General features: G+C 42.5%; 1 long non-coding RNA gene across 3 annotated transcripts in view; it reads right to left on the bottom strand.

Annotated features, from left to right (window-relative positions):
* Positions 1-11,019: 11,019 nt before the first annotated feature.
* Positions 11,020-25,093, bottom strand: part of LOC132132281 (uncharacterized) — a 155,240-nt gene continuing 141,166 nt past the window's right edge. The window contains exons 1-4 of one of the 3 annotated variants that reach the window (XR_009429023.1): positions 14,021-14,120; positions 13,657-13,884; positions 13,468-13,532; positions 11,020-11,276 (exon numbers count right to left, since the gene is read on the bottom strand). This is a non-coding gene — a long non-coding RNA (uncharacterized LOC132132281). Of the gene's footprint in view, positions 11,277-13,467; positions 13,533-13,656; positions 13,885-14,020; positions 14,121-25,093 lie in introns of those variants that run through there. The other 2 variants (XR_009429024.1, XR_009429025.1) reach the window with 2 other exon arrangements.

Below are 25,093 nucleotides of genomic sequence, written 5' to 3'. Positions count from 1 at the left end.
TGTGGCTTGCTCTGACAGGTAGGGTCTAATCTTCCTAATGTTGTATAAGGCAAACCTGCAGGATCGGTTCGTTGTAGCAATATGGTTGTAACGCAGTTCTTTCATGGGAAGAAGGAGGCGGGAACCGGCGGACAATCAAATAAGATTTTAATAACAAAATAAACACAAAACAGCGCGTCAGCCCCTCATGTAGGACTGACGCGCACAAATAAAAACCAAACACAACTAAAACCCAGGCCTGTTCCTCTCTCGTCCTTCACTGTCTTCGTTCCCATTTTATATCCTTCCACCTCCTCCATGGGACTCAAGACCGGTGAGTGTCGCAGATGTCGCTGATTTCCAATCACTCCAAACGGCCTCGTTTCTGGCTGTCCTGGAAGGAGTTATGGTTGATGAACCCAGCTGTATAGAGTAGTTATGATGAAATGATGGGTTAGCTGGAACCACAAGCAGTTCTGTCTTAAGTAGGTTGAGCAGAAGGTGATGGTCCTTAATCCAGCTAGAAATGTCTCTCAGACAGGCTGCAATGCAAGATAGTCTTGCTTTATTGTATTAATATTCAGTTATTTTTTATATAAGATGAAAGTTATTATGTATATATATATATATATATGTATATATATATATATATATATATATATATATATATATATATATATATATATCTATATATATATATTTATATATATATATATATATATATATATATATATATATATATATATATATATATATATATATATATACAGTACAGACCAAAAGTTTGGACACACCTTCTCATTCAAAGAGTTTTCTTTAATTTCATGACTATGAAAATTGAAGACTGAAGGCATCAAGGGCTATTTGACCAAGAAGGAGAGTGATGGGGTGCTGCGCCAGATGACCTGGCCTCCACAGTCACTGGACCTGAACCCAATCGAGATGGTTTAGGGGTGAGCTGGACCGCAGACAGAAGGCAAAAGGGCCAACAAGTGCTAAGCATCTCTCGGGGAACTCCTTCAAGACTGTTGGAAGACCATTTCAGGTGACTACCTCTTGAAGCTCATCAAGAGAATGCCAAGAGTGTGCAAAGCAGTAATCAAAGCAAAAGGTGGCTACTTTGAAGAACCTAGAATATGACATATTTTCAGTTGTTTCACACTTTTTTGTTATGTATATAATTCCATACATAATTCCACATGTGTTATTTCATAGTTTTGATGCCTTCAGTGTGAATCTACAATTTTCATAGTCATGAAAATAAAGAAAACTCTTTGAATGAGAAGGTGTGTCCCAATTTTTGGTCTGTACTGTATATATATATATATATGAACCTCAAACATTTGAATGGTAGTGTATTTTTAAAAGTTTTGTTTATTTATTTATTAATACATGCACCAATCCTAAACCTAAATCTGATTGTGTGGCATTAAAAGTTTGGTTTACGGTATACTATTTTGTTTAGCAAGTTTTTGTTTTCATTGTTTAAAAAAAAGAAAGAAAAGACTACCTTGACTGCAGATTAACTACTTTAAATGGAACATCTGCAACCCAGAACAGAAGAATCTATTGTGAAACAATATTCCTCCTTCCAAATGACGGATTTAGGGATATATTTCTACATTATTCTGGATGTTATGAAATGGCTGGGTAGTCTCATTTACAATCTGACTGGATGAACTTTCCTCTATTAATATGAAATTGCTAAACTTTAGAAGACTTTCCTATACTGTTTTCTGAAGATTTGCAGAGCTCATATCCCACAATGCACCTGTCTATCCTTCCCACACTGGTATTTTATTTGTTTAACTGTGGTGTAAAAAAGTTACATTAGTGTAGATTTGGTCATCAACATTCCAAAAGAAGATTGATGGAAACCAGACACAGGAGTCCCCCCCCCCACCAATCATGATTGGTATTAAAGAGACTTGTCACACTGATTTATTCTGTAGTCTGCAATCGAACCGTGAAATGCTTTTATTAAGTATTTTAAAGCAGCGCACCAGACTAGATGCTACTGCTGTGCAACATGGATATATCATTCATACTGGTGCTGGTGAAAGTGACTTCTCCTCTCTCACATATGTGGTCTGGGCCTATAAACATTTAAAAGCTTGTCCTATGATCCCAGCCAGAGCCAGCAGGATCTGACTCCAAAATGTCCAAGGGACCATTGCGTGTTATATAGTTGTCCTCCTACTGACACATGAGAGCTCAAGCTAATAAAGTCAGCGCTAGGGGAGGGTTAGCATTCTTGCAGGGTCATTGTGGACACGAAAACCATTAGATGGGCTCAGGAGGGCCGAGTCAGGCTTCAAGAGGAGTACCTTGGGCTAGCTCACCTAGAGTTAAGAGATGTCCTCCTGAGGAGATTTGTTAGATGATCTAAAAGCCTCCAGATACATTGTGAGTGAAAGGTGTGGGAAGACTGACAGCTACTGCTGTATGGGAGCAAAATACCAGCTTTAATCACCCCATAATTCAATTTCAACCCGCTGTGTCTTTCCCAGTGCTCATATCAGTTTATGATGTTAAAAAACTGACCTGACTGCAGATAGAACATCAAAAGGAGGAGCTACAAATTATTTACTCCTTTCCAGAAGGGGCCATTGAAGATTTCGAAGATTTCATTGAAGATTTTTGTAAAGAGATACAAACACCATGGTTTTTGTGTTTCTTTTGAATGATGCTCGTGTGAGACTTTCTCCAGTAATAGTATTTTTAATTTGGATAAAATACTGAAAATATCCATATTTTGTTGATTTCATGTAAGATTAAAAAAAAAAAAAAAAAAAAAAAAAAAGATACTTTACCTTTATACTGCTTTCAATCAAAGTTCAAATGTGATGGCCTAAAAAAAATCTAGCAAAACATAATAATATGTGAGTATACACATATTAATAATTATTTCTGCATGTTGATTATTGCACATTAAACTATGGAAGCCCATTTCTGTCAATTTATAAAAAAAAAATAAAAAGGTAAGAGTAACTTTTAATCTCACAATTCTTTAATCTCACAATTATTTTTTTTTTCTCAAAATTGCAAATTTACACTTTTTTCTCCCCCAGAATTGTGACAAACTCGCATTTGCAAGTTAAATCGCAAGTTAAGTTAAATTCTTGCAAGTTTATATCTCACAGCTTTGACTTTATAACTCGCAGTTGATATAAAGTTGCAATTGTGTATTGTAATGTCAGAACTGTGAGATATGAACTAGCAATTCTGAGATATAAAGTAATATTGAAATTCCGATTTTTTTCCTCAGGATTGCAAGTTTATATCTCTTAATTCTGACTGTAATGCAACATGAAATTGTAAAATTCTTATGATATAAACTCACAATTGTGTGAAAAGAGTAAAAAAACAAACAAACAACAACAAAAAAACAAAGCAAGATCAACCGTTTTTTGTTTTTTTTCGTCAATAGAAAAATCAATAGAAAAAAAAATAAATCTATAGAAAAAGAAAAAAAAAATATAAAAATCATCTCATGGACCCAAAGGTCAAATTAGATCTCCATGAAAAACTGCAGAAAGCATCAATTATACAGTTTCTCCTGTCAACTAACTCTGCTTCATTTGTACACTCACACACACACACACACACACACACACACACACACACACACACACAATAATTCTGTAAAAATAGGGCACAATGCACGGTATAATTTAATGGAAATGTCCATAAAACTAAAGAATAATGTCCTGTGTTACAAGCTGCCAGTACTTTTTATTTTATTTTACGGATGTTTTTTTTCTATTTATTTTTTACAGTGTATAGAATATCTAATATGTAGGCTATAATATGTCAAGAATATGATGATTATCATTGGAATAAATATATCAAAAAGAGTTCTGCAGTTCAAAACAGAATGTAACATCCTTGGGAGTTCTCTTCATCCTAGGATGTTTCAACTTCATTTTCAAGGTTTGTTACGTAACCTATATTTAACTTATCTTTGGATCTAATGCAGAACTGTTCCTTTTTACTGAAAAACCCGTTCAATTGAAGAATACATACTCCTTACCTTTTCAAGGTGTCTTGCAAAAACATGTTAATACTTCAATGGTCCATTTAGGTAACACCCATTTTTCATGATCCAATCAGATCCTATATTTTAATTACAGACTGTCATATTCCATGTTGTATTTAAACAATATATGCAACTAGAAAAAGAACAAACCTTAAATACAAATGTCTTCTAAATATTTTCTTGACTGTACTACTGCTACTGTAGGTTTCTTGACCTTGTTATGCTCGTTTTTTAAAGATAAGGTAGTTAAATGTAGGCTCCTCCTCAGTATTCCAAACATCCTTAATGTTTAATACCATGATTTATCTTACGGCTGCCGGCATTGACAAGGTGTTTTTCTATAAATGATGGCTCCAATTTGACCTCATAGGAAGACCACATTAATCAAAAGGAAATACAGAATCTATTGCAGCTTCTCCAAGGAGGTTTGTCTGTGAATGCCCGATGTCACAGAGAGAAGATATATTAGAACTTATCATTTATTAAACCCCTTCATAGCAGGGTCTAATTCATGAACGATGACAATAACAGGGTTGTCTTTCATTTTCTTTTGTGAGCTGTGCTTTATTACTCAAGTGACTTACAGATGTGTTTTTTACGAAGAACTACAGTAAAAAAAAGAAAGAAAAAAAAGCCTGTTTCGTGCTGATGTCTTAATGAACTAATGGGACGTTTAAATGCTGAATGAAACCCTAGACGCAATGTAAAACTAAAAAGTCAATGTAAAACTAAATTTGAGGTCAGTTCACACTAACGACAAAAACTGTAACATTCTAATAATGATTTTAAATTCTGATTATGTCTTAACTATAACGATAATGATTCAGATAAATTGTTGAAATCACATTCAGATTTTGTTTTTCACTTTATGAATAATAAAAACATTGACAGCTTATCAGAAATGATTCAAAATTAACGAGGTTGAGCATTTAAAGAGACAGATGAAAGAATTACAACTTGTGCCTATAATAAACACAATATTAAAGTCTGTTGGTGTGGACACTAACATAGTTATTGTTTGGTAATCTTTCTTCGTGTGAACGAGCCTTAAGGTGTGTTTGAGTGAATCTTGATATTATTTGCAGTTGGGATGTTCTGGATGGGGTGGTTGGGATGGTTGCTGGGGTGTTGCTATGGGGTTGTTTTCTGTCAGTTGCTGGGCTGTTGCTATCAAGTTGTTCAGGGTGGTTACTGGGGAGTTGCTATAAAAACTGCTGGGTTGAAAACAACCCAATTTGGGTTATTTTGGCAACCCAGCGCTGGGTCAAAAAGGGACGAACCCAACGCTGGGTTATTTTAACCCAACCAATTGGGTTGCCTTTTTTATGGTTTAAAATGACTACATTGCAGGGTTTCAAAAACCAGAGCGGGTGATTTTTATCACTGTATTTCAGAAGGAAAACTACTATATTTAGAAAATGTTCAAATTCATTTCGCATGTAATGCTTGATGAGGCAGCGTTTGTGAGCTGAGTGCCGCTTTGCAGCAGTTACCTGAGAAACCTACGTACCTCTCCCGCTCTTAGCGCCTCCTGCTGGCAGAAAATTAACTCTCAGAGTGCCGCCACCAATTGAGTGTAAGGATGTGGGAAACAATGCATGCTACGTTAAAATGAACCCAAATTGAGCTAGGCATTAAACCTACAAATAATGTTCATTTTAAATATCACTTTTACACACAAATAATAATTATCAAAAGGAAAATATTTATTAAAAACAAGAGTAAAGTCAAAAAGTAACAGGTAAGAAAAAATGCAGAAAAGGATGTCATTAACAGCTACAGTTCATAAAGCATTGAACATGTCAGGATCTGGGTTGTTTCTCTCTCTCTCTCTCTCTCCTCTCTCACCCTCCAGTGCGCGCACACCTGTTTGCGCTCTGTCTTCACCTGTTGATCATCACAATCAGCGCTTTCGCTGCTTGGCGCTCACACCTGTGTCTTGTCTTGTCTAATTACTCTGTCTATTTCTGACGTTTGTTCTCTCTGTCCTGGGTCGGATTATTGTGTGAGCTATGCCTTTGTATGCCTGTCAACCATAACCCTGTCTTGTCCTGTCTTGTGTAACAGCGTTCGCCTTAGTGTGCCCTGTCTCCTGTTCCCAGCTGGGAAGTGCCTCATCTGGAGTTTCTCTCCACTCAAGTAGCCCTACTCCTGTGCAAGTCCTTATTGCAAGTATTTTTGTTCGGCGCTGCCCCTCCCGGGAGAGGCTCTTCTGTCAAGTTTAAGGAGAGTGTTTTTTGTTCCATTTTATGCCATCTGCCTTCGGCTGTTTTTGTTATATAATAAAGGACAGTGACTTTTGCTACCTTTTGCGTTTGGATCTTCTGTCTCTGCACCTGACAGAATAATCCGACCACGATGGATCCAGTGAAGGGGGAGTCGTTTTTTCTATGCTGTTGAAATCCAGGGAGTTATGCTGGGCCGTCACGAAGAGGAGTTATCTGCTGCTAGGGGCGCAGTGGAGAGTTTGGCTGCACAAGTTAATGATCTGTCGTCTCGCCTTCTTCATGCTTACCAGAAAGCACCAGTCGTTCCAAGTCGCCCATCTCTTCCTGAACCCCGTGTGAACAATCCCCCATGTTACGCCGGTGAGCCGACCGAATGTAGAGCCTTTCTAACGCAGTGTGAGGTGGCTTTGTCCCTGCAGCCACAGACTTATGCGGAGGACCGTGCCCGCATCGCCTATGTCATTTCACTGCTGACAGGGCGCGCTCGGGAGTGGGGACCTCCGTCTGGGAGGCTGGGTCTCCCTGTTGCCACCGGTTTGAGTTTTTGGACGCGAAGCTTCGCCCCTTCTCACCACTATCCGCCAGGGGAGGAGAACAGTGGCCGATTTCGCCATAGAGTTTCGCACCCTTTCCACCACATGTGAATGGAACGAGCCTGCCTTGGTCGCATGTTTTCTGGAGGGTTTGAATGTGGAGTTCCGGACCACCCTGCCAGCAGTTCTTCGTTGGGCGGGTTCCTCTGTGACATGTCCCGCATTGATCGACTCAGGATTGGAGGGGAACTTTATTGATGAGAGATGGGCACAAGAACACAACATCCCTCTGGCGGATCTGAGGGGTAACACCACCGTCTTTGCCCTGGATGGTAGTGCACTGTCTAGGGTTCACCGTGTCACCGGTCCGGTGAGTCTCACTACCTCAGGAAACCATCAAGAGACTATTTCTTTTTTAATTTTTCAGTCCCCCTATACCCCCATTGTGTTAGGACATCCCTGGCTAGTCCAGCATAATCCTCATATTGACTGGGTCAAGGGAACCGTTTTGTCTTGGAGTCTTTCTTGTCATGTTAATTGTTTAATGTCTGCTATCCCTGTCCCCTCTTCTGCTTCTGTTTTTCAGGAGGAGTCTGGTGATCTGACTGGAGTCCCGGAGGAGTACCATGGTTTGCGGGTGGTTTTCAGTCGCTCCCGGGCTGTATCCCTTCCGCCTCACCGTCCTTATGACTGTAGCATTGACCTCCTCCCCGGCACTACGCCCCCCAGCGGTAGATTGTATTCCCTCTCGGCGCCCGAACGAGAGGCTTTAGAGCGATACCTCTCCGAATCTCTTGACTCAGGGATTATTGTCCCCTCCTCCTCTCCTGCTGGTGCAGGTTTCTTCTTTGTGAAGAAGGACGGGTCGTTGCGTCCTTGTATTGATTATCGAGGGTTGAACGACATAACGATCAAGAACCGCTATCCTTTGCCCCTTATGTCGGCAGCTTTTGAGATCTTGCAGGGTGCAAAGATCTTCACAAAGTTAGATTTACGTAACGCATACCATCTTGTCCGCATTAAGCAGGGGGACGAATGGAAGACCGCGTTTAACACCCCCATGGGTCACTTTGAATATCGCATTCTCCCGTTCGGGCTGGTCAACGCCCCCGCTGTATATCAGGCATTGGTCAATGATGTCTTGCGGGACATGTTAAACGTCTTTGTATTCGTGTACCTGGACGACATTCTCATTTTCTCGCCCTCACTCGAAGTTCATGTTCAACACGTTCGCCGGGTTTTACAACGATTACTCGAGAACCGTATTTTTTGTCAAGTCTGAGAAGTGTGTGTTCCACTCTCGATCGGTCACTTTCCTGGGATCGGTGGTCTCTGCTGAGGGCATCGGCATGGATCCCGAGAAAGTGCGGGCAGTTCTCGATTGGCCCGTTCCCGAATCCCGAGTTGCGCTCCAGCGTTTTTTATGTTTTGCTAATTTTTACAGACGATTCATACCTAACTTTAGTCAAGTGGCTGCTCCTCTATCAGCCCTCACCTCGACTAAGTCTCAATTTGTTTGGTCATAAGCAAGAGGCTTATGATCGACTCAAGAAATTATTCACCTCCGCGCCTATCTTAGTCACCCCGGACCCTGAAAGACAATTTTTAGTCGAGGTTGACGCTTCCGACGTGGGAGTTGGGGCTATTCTATCGCAACGGACTTCCCTAGATGACTGATGACCGGCTGAGCGCAATTATGATGTGGGTAATCGGGAGCTTTTGGCGATTCGGCTAGCTTTGGGGGAGTGGCGACACTGGTTAGAGGGAACCAATGTTCCGTTTGTCGTTTGGACTGACCATCGTAACCTTGAGTACATCCGTTCCGCCAAGAGACTTATCGCTCGTCAGGCCCGCTGGGCATTATTTTTTGGTCATTTTAATTTTTCAATTTCGTTTAGGCCAGGGTCTAAGAACCTTAAAGCCGATGCCCTCTCACGGCAGTTCGGCTCCACAGAGGAGGCTTCGACCAGGGAGGCTATTATACCTCAGCACTGCGTGGTCGGAGCTGTCATCTGGGGAGTGGAACAGACTGTGAGGAGAGCTCTTTCACTCATTGACAGGCCCCCTCGGGGCCCGACGGGAAAGTTATTTGTTCCTGAGACGGCACGCTCTTCCGTTCTCCAGTGGGGTCACGCCTCTAAATTAGTCTCTCATCCCGGGGTTATGGGTACTTTAGCCGCTATTCTTCAGAGATTTTGGTTGCCCACTAGAGTGTGTGACATACGCCGGTTCATAGCTTCTTGTCCTTTCTGCGCTCAGACAAAGTATAGCAACACCCCGCCTGCAGGTCTCCTCCGACCCCTCCCCATCCCGTCACGCCCCTTGTCGCACATAGCTATAGATTTCGTCACCGGTCTTCCGTCATCCGCCGGCAACACGGTTATACTTACTGTGGTCGATCGTTTTTCTAAGGCCACGCATTTTATTCCGCTTCCTAAGCTACCGTCTGCCCGAGAGACCGCTCAGATAATGGTAGATCAAGTATTTAAGTTTCACGGTCTACCCTCGGACGTTGTGTCGGACAGAGGACCTCAATTCGCCTCTCTGTTCTGGAGTGAATTCTGCCGACTGATTGGGGCTTCCCCCAGTCTGTCGTCAGGATTCCATCCTCAGACCAACAGGCAGGCCGAACTAACCAATCAGATCCTCGGACGTATGTTGCACAGCTTGACCTCTCGGAACCCTGCTTCCTGGTGCGATCAGCTGTCCTGGGCCGAATATGCCCATAATTCCCTGCCCTCGTCTGCCACTGGGTTATCCCCTTTTGAAGGCTGCCTCGGTTACAAACCTCAGCTCTTTACTTCCCAGGAGCCTGAAACTTCCGTGCCTTCCATGCAGGCTTTTATTTTAAGGTGTAGGTGCACTTGGAGGAGGGTAAGATCTGCATTATGTTCTACTAGAGCGCACACTTGTAGAGCAGCTAATCGTCGTCGGGTTAAAGCCCCTTGTTATGTTTGTGGGCAAAAGGTGTGGCTTTCCACCCGGAATCTGCCTATTCACGAGGGCTCTAAGAAACTTATGCCCCGTTTTGTCGGTCCTTTTACCATTTTGAAAATTCTTAGTCCAGTAGCAGTCAAACTAAAGTTATCAGTTACGTCGGGTACATCCTGTATTTCACGTATCCTGTGTCAAACCTGTCATTCGCGCCCCCACCCATCCCACCCTTCCCCCTCCTCCTCTTGACGAGGTGGAGTCCCTTTACAGAGTTCACAAGCTACTTGATTTTCGTCCTCGGGGGTGTGGCCATCAGTTCTTGGTGGACTGGCAGGGCTACGATCCTGAGGAGAGGCAGTGGATTCTGGCTCGGGACATCCTGGACCGCTCGCTCATCGAGGACTTCTACCGGGGTCGCTGGGCCCTTCCCTTGGGAGCGCCGGGTGCCGCTCGTTGAGGGAGGGGTACTGTCAGGATCTGGGTTGTTCCTCTCTCTCTCCTCTCGCACACTCCAGTGCGTGCACACCTGTTTGCGCTCTGTCTTCACCTGTTGATCATCGCAATCAGCGCTTTCGCTGCTTGGCGCTCACACCTGTGTCTTGTCTTGTCTAATTACTCGGTCTATTTCTGGCATTTGTTCTCTCTGTCCTGGGTCGCATAATTGTGTGAGCTATCCCTTTGTATGCCTGTCAACCATAACCCTGTCTTGTCCTGTCTTGTGTAACAGCGTTCGCCTTAGTGTGCCCTGTCTCCTGTTCCCAGCCGGGAAGTGCCTCATCTGGAGTTTCTCTCCATTTAAGTAGCCCTACTCCTGTGCAAGTCCTTATTGCAAGTATTTTTGTTCGGCGCTGCCCCTCCCGGCAGAGGCTTTTCTGTCAAATTTAAGGAGAGTGTTTTTTGTTCCATTTTTATGCCATCTGCCTTCGGCTGTTTTTGTTATATAATAAAGGACAGTGACTTTTGCTACCTTTTGCATTTGGATCTTCTGTCTCTGCACCTGACAGAACATTCGTTGAATATAACTTAAGATCAAATTGCACTTTGTTCAATTGTATATATTGTATAAAAATATACGAAAACACTATTAAAAAATAAATTTACAATTAGTTAGGGTCTTTACCAAATATTCTGGCATGATAGTACACAGTACACACATAAATCACAACATTAACTCTGATATTATAACATTTAACAGACATGTGTGTGTGTGTGTGTGTGTGTGTGTGTGTGTGAAAGAATGTGAGCATGTGTATGAATGACAGAGTGTAAACTCTTCTACTAAACAACACAGAAAAAGCATTTAACATTGTTTTTACAAATGATGCACTTACAGTTTGTTTCATAGTCCATGAATACAGATCAAGCATCAATGTCAAATTTCATGATCTCTTTAGCATAATTGATGTAGTCATGAAGAAGCCCCATCAGCACAGCATGTGACATCTTCTACATCATCCAGGGCAGCGTCCTCCTTTAAAACCACTGCTGCATCAGTTTAGGGGAAAGGACGTTCTCTTCTTTGACCAGCATTCATCCAGTCACCGCCTGTTCTTCATCAGTGGCCTAGAAAGAGAAACATATTTGAAAAAATAAAACATTTAATTAAATTATCCATTTTCAGGTAGAGGTGTATTCACATCCGTAAGGATAGGTAAATAATCTGTGTTAAAGTTTCAACACTTTGTGAGGTTGTTTAATGTCTCAGTCCACCACAGAGCTCCAGAATGCTATAATGGCAGCACTAGTGTGAGGGCACATAATATTGTTTGAATAAATATACTGCTTTCAGAAAGCTTCTTTACTGAAACATTAAAACAGACATGACATTCACATTAGGGATGGGCGTTTTCCGCAAATATCACATTCGAATATTTGAGCTCACAAAAAAACTAATATTCGAATATTTGTTTATTTAAATTAAGTTTAATGAGACAGACGTTATTTTTCAGCTACATTTATTGTTTCCGTCATTTTGAACAAGCTTACACACAATAAGCTTGAACATCACACATCGTGTTTTGTAAATCTTTTTTGCCTATTGTTTTACATGTTCTTGTTAAGAAATATGGGCATGTAAACATGATCGGGGCAAAGTCGGCTCCTTAGTCTGTTAACAATAAGGCCGGCCGCGGAGAAAACGTGCTCTGACGGCACAGATGTTGGCGGGACTCACAAATAACGGTGTTCTAAGTGAATAAGTTTTGTGAAGCGCTTCGTGTTTTGGTTTCACCACTGAATGGGATCCTCATCTGGTGGAATACATGGCTACAGCAAGAACTGTTCCCACTCGTCTCGGCTAGACTCTCTGTAATCATCGCTGAAGAACTGGCTCAGCCTTTTCCGACGAGTGGGCATTGCCGCATCCTCTTCATCATTGGTGATGGCGACTGCATCCGCACCACGCGCATTAAGGAAAAAGTTTTTTTTTTACTTCTTCTCTGAGATGTTTGTGTCGAGGGTCTAGGGCAGACGTGAGAAGAGGAGTTTTCACTGCATTCTCCAAGTTAGCGGTGTTTATTCGTTGCTTGAGAGATGCCGCAACAATGTTCTTGAATTCGGTTACTTTCTATGATTCTCCACGACATATTTGAAGTACTGTAGAAGACCGCATTTCTTAGGGGCCGTTCATTTATCGTTTCTTTTGCGCGCTCAAGTTCGTTATTTCCAATGCGCGCTCATAATGGAAGCGACGCGGTCGCGATGCGCTCGTGGTGCGACGCGCCCGTTTTTTCCAGGCGCGTCCGCACTGCATCGAGTTAAAAACATCTCAACTTTTCTAAATGCCGCAAGCGCACCGCAGGTCATGTGACAAGAACTAAACATTCAGCTTCATCCTTTCCTGTAACAACATTGTAAGCTCAGCCAAGATGAAGGAACAGCTGATCATACCTGTATATGGATTGCCATTTTGAAATAAATTTAGTAGCAGAGCTACCAAAAGCGATTTTTTTGTGCTGCATATCCATATATCCTTTGCTGAAATTTCTGTGTCTTCATGGAGAGAGTGCGTCATTGGCAGACGCCCAAGGAGCGCTTCTGCCCGAGCGCCTTGGAAAAAAGGAGAAAGCGGCGCGCCTAGCGTTTTCCATGCGTTTTTAGGCGCGATATGTGACCAGCCCCTTATTCATTAATTATTTTTTGCTTGCATACATCTTCAAATATGTCGTGGAGAATCACAGAAAGTGACCAAATTAGGTTTTATTGTGAACTTTTTTTTTTTTTTTGCGAAATTCGAATATCATTTTTACTTATCGAATAATTAGAGCAGAACAAATATTCGAATGTTCGACTATCCGTGCACACCCCTAATTCACATACCTCACAAAATGTTCATGTACCTAGGTGGCTGCTCTTCAAACGGTTAGTTCACCAAATAATGAAAATGGTCATAATTTACTCTTCCTCATGTTGTTCCAGACCCACACAAACTCTGCTCATTTCTGGAAAACAAATGAATATATTTAATATTCTCTTAATTTGTGTCCTCCATTGCTAGTCTGGGAGACCAGTATTTTATTTGGAACATACTTGTTTGCTATCATATAATTTAAGATTTATTCATATATAAATATCGGAATGAATTACTTCTACAATAACTCTGTATTTATGAGGCTTTAAAATACTGATTATCTAGACTATAAATGGATTAACAAAATTATGAGAAAATTAAAAATATATTCATTTTAATATATTCAAGTCTTATAGGTTTGGAATGGCATGAGGGCAAGTAAATGATTTTTCGTGTGAACTTTACCTTTAAGAGGGAAGACCAAGAATGATGACTCTCCAAATCAGACAACTCCAAAGTTGGTTTGAGTTCTGCAATGAAAAACACAGACATCAATGGTTTTAATGAAATGAGCACGTAATCTGTTGTTGCATCGAAATGTGAAGTAAACCGTCAGGAGACAACAGAAACATCTATTTTCTAAAAATAACTTACATAAAATCTCAAAAGAATTATGCTCTCCCATGTCTCTGGCTTTTAACATCTACAAAAACAAAAAACAAACATTATTTTACTCTTAGTAAAAAACAACAACAACTGATAACATGAAATTATGAAGTTTACTTGCCTTAAACTGTCTTTCCCTCTCTTCTGAAGAAGCTGAGAAAACCACCTCCTCACACAAGCAGACTTCTGTCCCGTTAAGTCCAGTTAGTTTGAGTTCTGCAAAGAGGGACATCAATGGTTTCAATAAAATATAAACATGTGATCACACTATTGTTGCATCAAAATGTGAATTAAACAGGGAGGACACAACAGAAACATGAATTTTCAAAAAAATAAAAAATAAATAAATCACATCAGTCTCAAAAGAATGAAGTTATCTTGTCTCTGGATTTCAACATCTACAAAAACAAACATTGTTTTAGTCTTAGTAAAAATAAAGATAACGTTGTTTTTCTGAAGTTTACTCTTCTTAAACCCGTCTGTCCCTCTCTTCAGAAGAACACATCCTCCTCCTCACAGTCTGAAACTCCCACACAAACAGCTTCTGTGTCTTAACTCTCGGCGCACGGCGCTGACACAATGAAGACACGAGCTGGACAAGTCTGAAATATTACATGTAAAGCATATTTTTAACAGTTACCACTTCAACAGCCTCAAAATAATTATGCTAGTCTTTAGTACACAATGTCGTTTCCTTTAGGAGACAAACATACATTCAGTTTAACCGCGAAAAAAAAGACAAATAAACATGAGTGTAACCGTGACCATAACCGTCTATTAACGCCTCAAAAAGTACAGATAGTGTAAAATCTTATGTAAATATGACAAAATACATTCACTGAAGTTATATTAAAATTACCTCTTCCATTCAGTAACGTTAAATGATGCCGTTAAGACCTCCGTGTCTGAGGCGAAAACCGTTTTTTTTTTTGTAATATAACGTTAAGCTTCTTTGTTTCCGCCTTTCATAAAACCTTTCGCCTTTCATACAACCGGGTAAAAAATAAATGATAACTTTACATTTTGAATATTTACTTACCATAGTCTTTCACTCGCTTCTCGCTTCTTTCACGCTGAGAAAATGGCGGCTGCTCGCACTGGACACGTACGATCTTGACGTGACGTGTGTGCTCTCCTTCACGTCCGCGTTCTTATTAAAACGGAGAAAATTTTTTAACCCAAACTTGGGTTAAAACATCCCAAAATCCTATCCAGAGGCCTCAACCCAGCATTTGGTTTGAAAAAACAACCCAGCGTTTTTTAGAGTGTATGCAGTTATTCTGGGTGGTTTCTGGAATGTTGCTGTGCAGTTGTTCTGGGTGGTTGCTGGAGTGTTGCTCTGCAGTTGTTCTGGGTGGTTGCTGGAGTGTTGCTGTGGAGTTGTTCTGGGTGATTGCTGGAGTGTTGCTGTGCAGTTGTTCTGGTTGATTGCTGGAGTGTTGCTGTGCAGTTGTTCTGGGTGGTTGTTGGAGTGTTGCTCTGCGGTCATTCTGGGTGGTTGCCTGGAGTGTTGCTCTGTGGTTGTTCTGGGTGGTTTCTGGAGTTTTGCTCTGTGGTTGTTCTGGGTGGTTGCTGGAGTGTTGCTGTGCAGTTGTTCTGGGTGGTTGCTGGAGTGTTGCTCTGTGGTTGTTCTGGGTGGTTGCTGGAGTGTTGCTATGCTGTTGTTCTGGGTGGTTGCTGGAGTGTTGCTCTGCAGTTGTTCTGGGTGGTTGCTGGAGTGTTGCTGTGCAGTTGTTCTGTGTGGTTGCTGGAGTGTTGCTCTGTGGTTGTTCTGGGTGGTTGTTGGAGTGTTGCTCTGCAGTTGTTCTGGGTGATTGTTGGAGTGTTGCTCTGCAGTTGTTCTGGGTGGTTTCCTGGAGTGTTGCTCTGTAGTTGTTCTGGGTGGTTGCTGGAGTGTTGCTGTGCAGTTGTTCTGGGTGGTTGCTGGAGTGTTGCTCTGCGGTTGTTCTGGGTGGTTGCCTGGAGTGTTGTTCTGTGGTTGTTCTGGGTGGTTGCTGGAGTGTTGTTGTGCAGCTCTTCTGGGTGGTTGCTGGAGTGTTGGCCCTTATTTGGGCAATCCAAAATTTTGAGGTTTATGTTGGTGGTGGGCTAAACCCTGTGCTGGTCTTCTCTGATCACAATCCGCTTACTTTCCTCTCTTCTCTTCAAAATACTAACCAGCGCCTTATGCGCTGGGCTCTTTTTCTACAGCCTTATAACTTGTCTATTAGGCACATCAAGGAGTACGATAACGTTTTGGGTGTAGTTTTTTAATAGATTTGTTTTTGTTCTTAGTATTGATTATGGAAAATGGTGTAATTAGTAGAATGTAGTTTTAAAGAGTCCCATAGGGGTCTCTGTTTTTTGGGGGCAGTGATCTCATGCCCGGCTTTGTTGTGCTGGGTGTGCTCACTCCACCATGGACAGAATATGTTTAGGCCATCTGACAGTAGTTGATTGACGGGACTGTTTAAAAACATCTCCTGCCAGTTGTTCTGTTCTCTGCTTTGCTCTGGCCCCCAGGCTGGTGGCAGCACCATTCTACTCCTTTTTGCTTTGTTGCATTACACTTAGTTTACACTTTACTGATCTGCACTACACTTCTGATTAATTTTCTCTTGCTTCTCAATTACTGACTTAGTACATTTATTGATTCAAATTATGATTTCATTGTATAATTTAATGTATTAATAAATTATTTTGAATTTAACTTAACAAGCTGTGTGGTCTTGCTACTTTGAGGTAGGTAGTCGTGACACTATGAAGTTGTTCTGGGTGGTTAATGGAGTGTTGCTATGGGGTTGTTTTGGGGTGCATTTCCCAAAAGTATCTTTAGCTAACTATGGTCATAAGTTCCATTTAATTATATTGGTAGCGATGGAACTTGTGACCATAGTTGATTTTGGAAAACGCACCCCAGGCCAGTTACTAGGGTGTTGCTATACAGTTGTTTTGGCCAATTATTATTGCTAATTAGGTGGTTTCCAGAAAATGTAAATACATTTGCTAAGGTGTTCTGATTGATATACAATCAGTTTATTGCAGTTTCTAAGGTGTTCTGGGTGTTTATTGGGGAATTGCTAAGGTGTTTCCCCACTTCCAAGTCAGTAGCATTTTATTTTACTGTCTTGTTCTATATGTACATATTATGTACTTATTATAGCAATTACAATTACTAGGTACTAACCCTAAACCTACCTCTAAACATAACCTTAACCCATGTTGTTGCGTTATACTACCCAGTACTTTCTTGGAAAAGTACTATATAAATACACATACTGTAAAATAACGTGTAACCCCAAAGTCTCTATGATGATATATAATAAATCTATAATGACAGGCAGAAATAACAATATTTTAGTGAAATTTTGCAGGAAAAATGGTGCTTTGTCCTTTCTTATTATCATGATGTCAATTTCAAATCAAGCAGCTTTGTGTTGGTGTGAAAAACCATGTGAAAAACTCGAACCCATTGTGAAATCTGCTCGTGGAAATATTTTACCCTGATGCAAAATTCCTGATTGCTTAGATTCCTATAGAAATGACTGGATTTTGGCAGTTTAAAAAAAATCAATTTAAGAAAAAGTTGAACAATGAACGATTTGGTTTAAATGTGACTGCACCTTTAAAAACACAAACAAAAGTTTATACTTATTGTATTTTTTTACTTCCTTAAAATGAAAACCTTGCAACCAGAAGACTAGCAATCACAACTAATTAATTGTTTTGTTTGGTTTACCTAAAATATGATATTCATTACCTTTACATCCACTTTGGCATTCAAAACTCCAAACTACATTTACCATCAGCTAGTTGCATTTTGTGCAGTTCCCACTATCTCAATTATAAAATGGCATGTGCAAATAAACTCAAGCGAGGGGACATGTGTGGCACATGGCCGCATGCTACCCTTCACTGACTCATAAAACATTCCTATCAAAGTTTTGTGGGAGATTCAAGAAACAAATAACACTTTCAAGTGGAGCAGAGAGTAAAAAGAGAGAGAAAATTGCTCTCAGACCTTACATAAAAACAAGACCATCCATTGTTCGAGGCGTCAAAGATGGTCTTTTCATTGGGTGTCTGAATTTGCTCTGTCCCCCTTCATTGTTTTTGTTGAAGGCTGACTTTGAAAGGACGACTTTAGTGGCCGTTATTCTGACAGGCAGAGGCGGCATGATGAATTTGAATTGTAAGCAGTGGTTAACACGTGTGAGAAATGTGGTTGTTTTTGTTGTTCACTCAATATTTTCTCATTGGCAAGCAAAATTCAGCCCTTATCTTATTGCACGGTATGACGCATTAGTTGTTTATGTTCCAGTGTTTTTCCATATATTATATTGTACAAATTAAAACGCAAGCACTGCATGCTAAGATTGTCATCATACCGAGGCATCTGCAGAAAACTTATTTTGGGGTTTTCCATTAACTTCTCTAAACACATTAAATTGCAACACAAAACATACGATTTCATTCCTTTGGGAGCTGAACGATTGATTCCATATACACTCCACTAATGAATCCAATACTGTTTTCAGAACACAATCACATTTTCCTCAGCAGCTGCAAATTCAAAGCATGTCCAACTGAAGGATATTGGGAATCAATCATTTTAGGGAAAAAGTGTCTCAAACGCAGGTGCACAGTTTGGGCCTCTGAAGCCGTGCAGCCTTTTGGGACCAACCTTCAGACTTTAAAGTCCTTAACATGAGTAATTTCATCCTACATGTGATTTTTTTTCTTTTTTTTTCTGGCAAGTTATTAAAACTATGATGAACCCCAATGACCTAGATACCGTGGTGAAGTTTCCAGCGAAATGAGGAGAAATGTCACATTGCTCTCATGGGTCTTTCAGTCTCTGCACCTTTGTTCTAGGAGTTGCAAAGCAGCTTTGATGCTAATAATACTAACTAGCCACCCCGGGTGCAAACGGTTCTGTTGAAGACTATTTTAGTTATGATTCTCTACACATTTGCTTTTCTTTCCTGTAGATCGAGCTTCTGAGAATCAGTGTGTTGAAATGTGGACCCCCAGTGCAGGACATCCGCATAGACTTCATAATTTTCACTAATCAAATCTAATGAAGTGAAAAAAAAAATGGAATGCCACCGCAAAGGAGGTGCCAGATATCGACAATTTTTGATAGAAAGAAGCAAAGTTGCTTTCAGTGACTCAGAGTTTTAAGCAGTGATATAGTTTATTAATATTTCACTGAACTAGCTGCAAATGGCCTCTTCTGAACAATTCACTTTATTGCTTTCTCAACATAATATATGCATTGACTAATGGGGTCAAAACACTTCTGAATATGACAGTTCATTAACTTATGACCAATACGGTTTGTACTAGAATGTCCTTGCCGAACTCAAGAGCCAACAAGCGGTGTAATTTTCACCCTTGATTTACATAGTTTTCTTATAGTTTGTTTTTCATGATGTAATAAGATCAAAGCTTAAGAACAGTTCAACCACAAATGAAATTATTTAGACAATCCAGACTTTTTTTTCTTCAGTGACATATTAGAACAAATGTATATATTGGGATATTTCAGTACAAAAGTCACAGAAACCCCTGCAATCTAGTTTAATCAGATAAATGTTCTGAAAAACCATGAATGTTTAAATTAAATCAGTCCTTTCAGCAGAAGCACAACTCCTTTGTAAATGAGGCTCATTATAGATTATGTCTTATTTATAAAACAGTTATATTTGTCTAGCAAAATTAATGGTTTTACTGCCCACGTAAAGTAGGCAATGAACAAATTTGTTTGTGAACATTACTTCCCTTTCAAGGGAACTTCGAACTGCCTCTAGGGGTCGCTATGGGGAACACCTCGTCGTGACCCGTGTCTGAAGCATACAATGAAAAGCCTCTGACGTCACTACCGGCGCGACTATAAATAAGCGCCCGGAGAGCACATCATTATCTTCTTCATCTTCATTGACTGTTTTGTTTGAAGCATGCATTCTGAGAGAACGACCACGGTAAGAGCGATCTTTCTCTGTTTATCATGGCATCCACTAGTAAGGCGTTTAGACAGTGTGTACTTCCGTGTCGGTGTTATTTGACACTTGATGACACACACAGTCTTTGCGTCTCTTGTTTGGGTGAAGAGCATGCACGCGATGTCCTTGAGGGGGCGATCTGCGTGCACTGCGAGCGTTTTTCTATGAAAAAGCTCCGCTCTCGTCTGTCTCTCTTTTCGAGGAAAGAGGGACGGACGTCTGATTCCCGCGGTTCAGGACCAGCCGCTGCTGAGGCACGGAGGAGAATGAGCTCGTGGGGATCGCAGATGGAGCTCGCTGAGGAGTTTAGAGAGGGACTTTCCCTTTCGCGCTCTTTGGCGGCAGAAGAGAGTGAACTTGAGGAGGAAGATGTGTTGTCATTAACCCTTTCTGATACTGAAGTTTGTGCTCTGCTGGGTTCTGCCCAGGAAGAGCAGGAGATGTTTGAGGGTGGCGAAGAAGCTGAGGCTGAGTCTCCTCAATCCTCCTGCGCTGCGTATGTGGAGCTGTTAGAGGTTATGGATCTTCACGGCAAAGTTGGACTTGCCATGGAAGCGTGCCAGCAAAGTGACGCCGCGAGGTCGTCTCAACGAGCGTTATTTGTCTGACCATAGCCCTCCAGCCCAGGTGAGCCCTCCATTCTTGCCTGATTTATATGCAGAAATTGAGAAAGAATGGAAGAGGCCGCACCACAGACCTCTCTCTTCGTGCTACCAAGCAGGCCGCCTCCGCCATGGGTAGGTCTATGGTGGCCATGGTGGTAACGGAGAGACATCTGTGGGTGAACCTGGCAGACATCGGGAGGAAAGAAAGGGGCTTTCTTCTCGATGCTCTGGTCTCGCCTTCCGAACTTTTCGGTACCTCCGTTGAGACAGTGGTTGAGAAGTTCAGGGAGGCAAGGGCGCGCTCAGCTGCCTTTAAATCCTTCATTCCACAAAGGTCCAGGTCCGAGCCCGAACAATATAGGGGTCCTGGCCCGTCTCGATCTGAGGACCAAAGACAGGCGCAGAAGGCTAGTGTTGAGGCTCGTGCTCCTCTCCAAACTGACAGGTAAGGGTAAGAGGAATTGTGGGTCACGAGGAGGTAAGCAGCATGTGATTCAAACGAGGCAGCGTTCTCGTCCGAATCGGAGCGATACCTAATGTAGCTACTCATTCCCTTGGGTGTTTTTTAACTTCTGTTTTTTATCCTCCTTTGCCCAATTCCCCTGTAACCACCAGCTCTCCACCTAATTGAGGTTAGGTGGGGAATTTCTTGCATAACAGTCTCCTATGCTGGACTTATGATGTTTTGGATGGTTTTATGTTCACAGTACAACCACCTTACTGATGGTCCGGACTAAAAGGAGGCGCCCCTTGAGGGGGGCTCCGATACAGGAGGGTGAGTAAGTAAAATTGTTACCCTTTCTGTATATACTTGTGTATTAAATTGCTGGTTATGTGTCGACTAAAAAAAAAACAAAAAACAAAAAAACTGAATTTCCTTTACAGTGCTCCGGTATTAGGCGGCCGAGGTCACAGGATTCTGCGGGAGCCTCGCTGATCATCAAAACTGGCTCAGCACTGCAGAGAATTTCATGGATGTCCGGCCAGGTCACCCTACGGGGCCTCCTGGCCGCTTAAGTCCCTCAACGGTGGTCCCAGGGAGAACTCCTCTCGCAGAGAGCAGTCACATTCCTGGGCATCTTAATATGGGAACAGACATCCTGTTGAGGCAGGGGCCGAGGCCCGGGGAATGGCGGCTTCACATTGAGGTGATGAAGCAGAGTTGTAGGGGTTGGCCAGACTCAGGTGGATCTGTTGCGACTCAAGAGAGCATCGCGCTGTCCCCTCTGGCTTCCTCTGACTCATCCAGCTCCAATGGGGCTGGACGCCATTGTACAGACATGGCCGAGGCTTCATCTGTACGGTTTTTCCCCCGATTGCTCTGCACCCGGGAGTTCTTGAGAGAGTGCGCCGGGACGGTGTTCGGCTGCTGTTAGTAGCCCCGTTCTGGCCAGGTACGATTCCTGGGCCTGATTTCTCTCTTTTGACGGTACTCCATGGGAGGTTCCTGTCAGGAGAGATCTCCTCTTGCAGGCGGAGGGTGCGCCCCAGCATGGAGCTTAGAGGCTGTAGGTGTGATCTCTGAGAAGGCACAACTTGTAGCTTCCGGTCTCTCAACCGAGGTTTTTAAGACCTTTTCCAATCCAGAGCTCCCTCAATGTTGAGGGCATATCTGGGTGTTTCTCGTGGTAGTTAGCAGCACTCCCCTTTTCCAAGGAGGGTCGCCTATGAGCGCGCTACTCTAAATTCGGAGTTCTCCTCTCATATGAGACAGAGTTCTCAGTTTTTTCCCCCATAGCACTCAGATTGGGTTGATGACTCTCAAACATACTGTTTTGAGATGCACCATTTCATTTGTGAGAGGCTTGATCAGAGTTTGTTACGTGAGCAAGCTGTTAACCCTGTGTCACAGGCGAGACCTTGTATAAATACTGGGTTCTTAGCCATATCCCTTGATAGGAATCCTTTTTGATTCCAAGCCTTGAGCTCTACCCTGGGTCGAGGCCGAAGAGGTAAGTTGGGTTTGTAGCCTAGGCCTCTGGCCGTAAGGGATAATGTCACGGACAGCCATCTAAACGTCCCAGGGGCAACTCCCATGGAAATGGTAGAGTTGGTACTTAGTGTTTGCCATGGTTCTGGCATGCACTCCCCTCAGCATGGCGGCGTGGGTATACTGTTCCCCATAGCGACCCCTAGAGGACGCAGTTTGAAAATCCCTTGAAAGGGAACGTCTCAGGATACGAATGTAACCTTGGTTCCCTGAGTAGGGAATGAGACACTGCGTCCTCTAGCTTCCTAAGCCATGCTTCGGACGCAAGCTTCAGACGAAGAAGATATTGACGTGCTCACGCCGGTAGTGACGTCAGAGGCTGTCGCCAGCCAACGCGTTGGCCTTTTTTCATTGTATGCTTCAGACACGGGTCACGACGAGGTGTTCCCCATAGCGACCCCTAGAGGACGCAGTGCCTCGTTCCCTACTCAGGGAACCAAGGTTACATTCGTAACCTGAGACGTTTTTTTATCATGACAGTAGTTATTTATCAAATGACAGAGAAGCCCAGTGTGTTCAGTCTTATTTATATATAAAATAGGAAAAGAGCTATAATATTTACACTATTAACATAGAACAATTCTAAAATAGACCAAAATGCCATGCTGAATGTCGGTAATTTCTTTATTGAATTATTTTCTTGATTTTAAATCTTAATTTTCATAAATAGTTTGACACAGAACACCATCAGCAAATGTTCATATATGTTTTTAAAACTTGTTTTATTATTATTATTAAACTATAGTTCACTGGATCATATCATATACATTACATTAGTTTAATGAAAAAAAAGAGGCATGCATGAATAAATGCTACATAATGGGAATAACCCCCAACTGCTTCCTTGGCGCAGCAGCAGAAATGGCTGCCCACTATTGTGAGTGTCAGTCGCTATCTGTTTGTAAGTCTTATTTATTGTTGTTTGTTCACAGATAAGCTCCATTTTGTCAAAGCTTCAGTCAAGAGAAGTTTTGGGCAAGAGCAGGCAGCGTTCAGGCTGTGTGTCGTTCCTTGCCCGTGAATTAAAAAAAAAAATGTTGGTGGGGACACACACAGTTTGTGTTTTGTCTGTTTGAGAGCGAAGCACACAGAGTCAGCTCTCGAGGGAGTGTGTCCGGGCCTATGATCTTGCGATCCTGGTCTCACTGCTGCTGAGGCAGGCAGCGACTGAGTTCCAGCTACTTATTTTTGGGGCCATCACTTCTCATACTTCACAGAGTCTAGAGTCAGAGTGGCATTCCCAGGCTGAAGGCTTTTATCGAAAGGTGGTTCTGCAGATCGTCATACTCGCTGGATAGTCTTCATCTTAAATGTCTAGATGCCTAAGGTCTAGGAATTCTTGAGGGCCAGCTCCCTCTGGGTAACAGCAATGTACACTGCATTACACAGTGCCCGTCTTTCCTCACTGCCCTCAGGAAATCGGTCTGCCAACCCTGCCGGTTTCAGGGCACAGTGGGCTCCGGCGAGCACTTCTGTCAGTTACCGCCTGGAAACATAAAAGTACTAAGAGACTCGCTACCTCTACAGAGGTCTCTAGAGCAATTAGTAAAGCCCTCCCCCGACAGTCCGCCACTTCAGGGAACCAAGTTAGCTGCTCTAAGTGCACCAGAGGCCAGTCTCGTGAGACTGGTTCCCCTAGGACAGTGGTTGAATCAGATGTTTTTAATTAGGGAGACAAAGAAAACGTGCAGTGTTGGGGGTACTCCAGGACAGGTTTGGGAATCACTGCCCTAGGAGATCACCTGGTGGTGTGGGAGCCCCTGCCAAGCATGCTTCATTGGGTCCTGCCCCAAGCAGGCTCTGGTCTACTCTTCTTAGCAGACGATGTGGGTCGTCATTTTCAATAGGAGACTTCAGCTATGAGAGTCCTGATGATGTGGCTCAGAACCTCAGAGGGCAGGCACCTCTGGGGAAGAGCGGTGTACACCACATTACATGGTGCCTGTCTCTCTTCAGTGCCCTCAGGAGATCAGTCTGCAAACCCTGCCAGTGTTCAGGGGTGCAGCTGTCTCTGGTGTGCACTTTTCTCAGTTACCGCCCAGAAACGTAGCAGTACTAAGAGGCTTGTTACCTCCACAGAGGTCTCTAGAGGAGCTAGTATGGTCATCCCCTGCTGGTCTGGTAACACCAGAGGTCAGTCTCCAGAAGCTGATTCCCTTAAGTGAACTATTTGGCAGTGTGGAAACTACTGCCAAATGTGTCTTAGTGGGTCCTGCACACTATAGAATGAGGCTACACAATCCGGTCTGTTCTCCTCTGCCTCAGTTCAATGGAATTATCCCCACTTTGGTGGGTCCCGAACAGGCTTCTGGGAAGGAGGCCATCGAGGTGGTCCCTTTTCACAAAAGAGAATCCAGGTTCTACAGCCGGTACTTCATTGTTCCGAGAAAGGATGGAAGGTTGCATCCCATTTTAGATCTGTGTCAGTTGAACTGCTCAGTCATGCGACTGAAGTTCAGGATGCTCACTCAAATCATGTCTCAGATCAGGTCTGAGGATTTTGTCTTGATTGATCTATATGACGCATACTCCATATATCTATCCTTCCTCATTACAGGAAGTTCCTGAGGTTCGCTTTGAGGGCAAAGCATACCAATATCAGGTTTTTCTTTTCAGCCTTGCACTCTCACCCCACAGTTTCACCTAGTGTGTTGATGTTGTTCTGGCTCCTCTGCGACTCTAGGGCATCTGCATACTCAACTACATCGATATTTGTTGATATTAGCTCATTCAGAGCAAACAGTGGTCCGTCATTGAGATATCATTCTCGCTCACAAGAAAGAGTTGGGGTTTAGACTAAATGCAAGGCCTGGTGCTGGGAGCTCATTGTCGCCGTGTATGCTAGC

The sequence above is a fragment of the Carassius carassius genome, chromosome 49 (genome assembly GCF_963082965.1).
Source record: "Carassius carassius chromosome 49, fCarCar2.1, whole genome shotgun sequence".
NCBI lineage: Eukaryota > Metazoa > Chordata > Actinopteri > Cypriniformes > Cyprinidae > Carassius > Carassius carassius.
The sequence above is the reverse complement of the archived record's forward strand: the minus strand, read 5'-3'. Positions and strand labels throughout refer to the sequence as shown.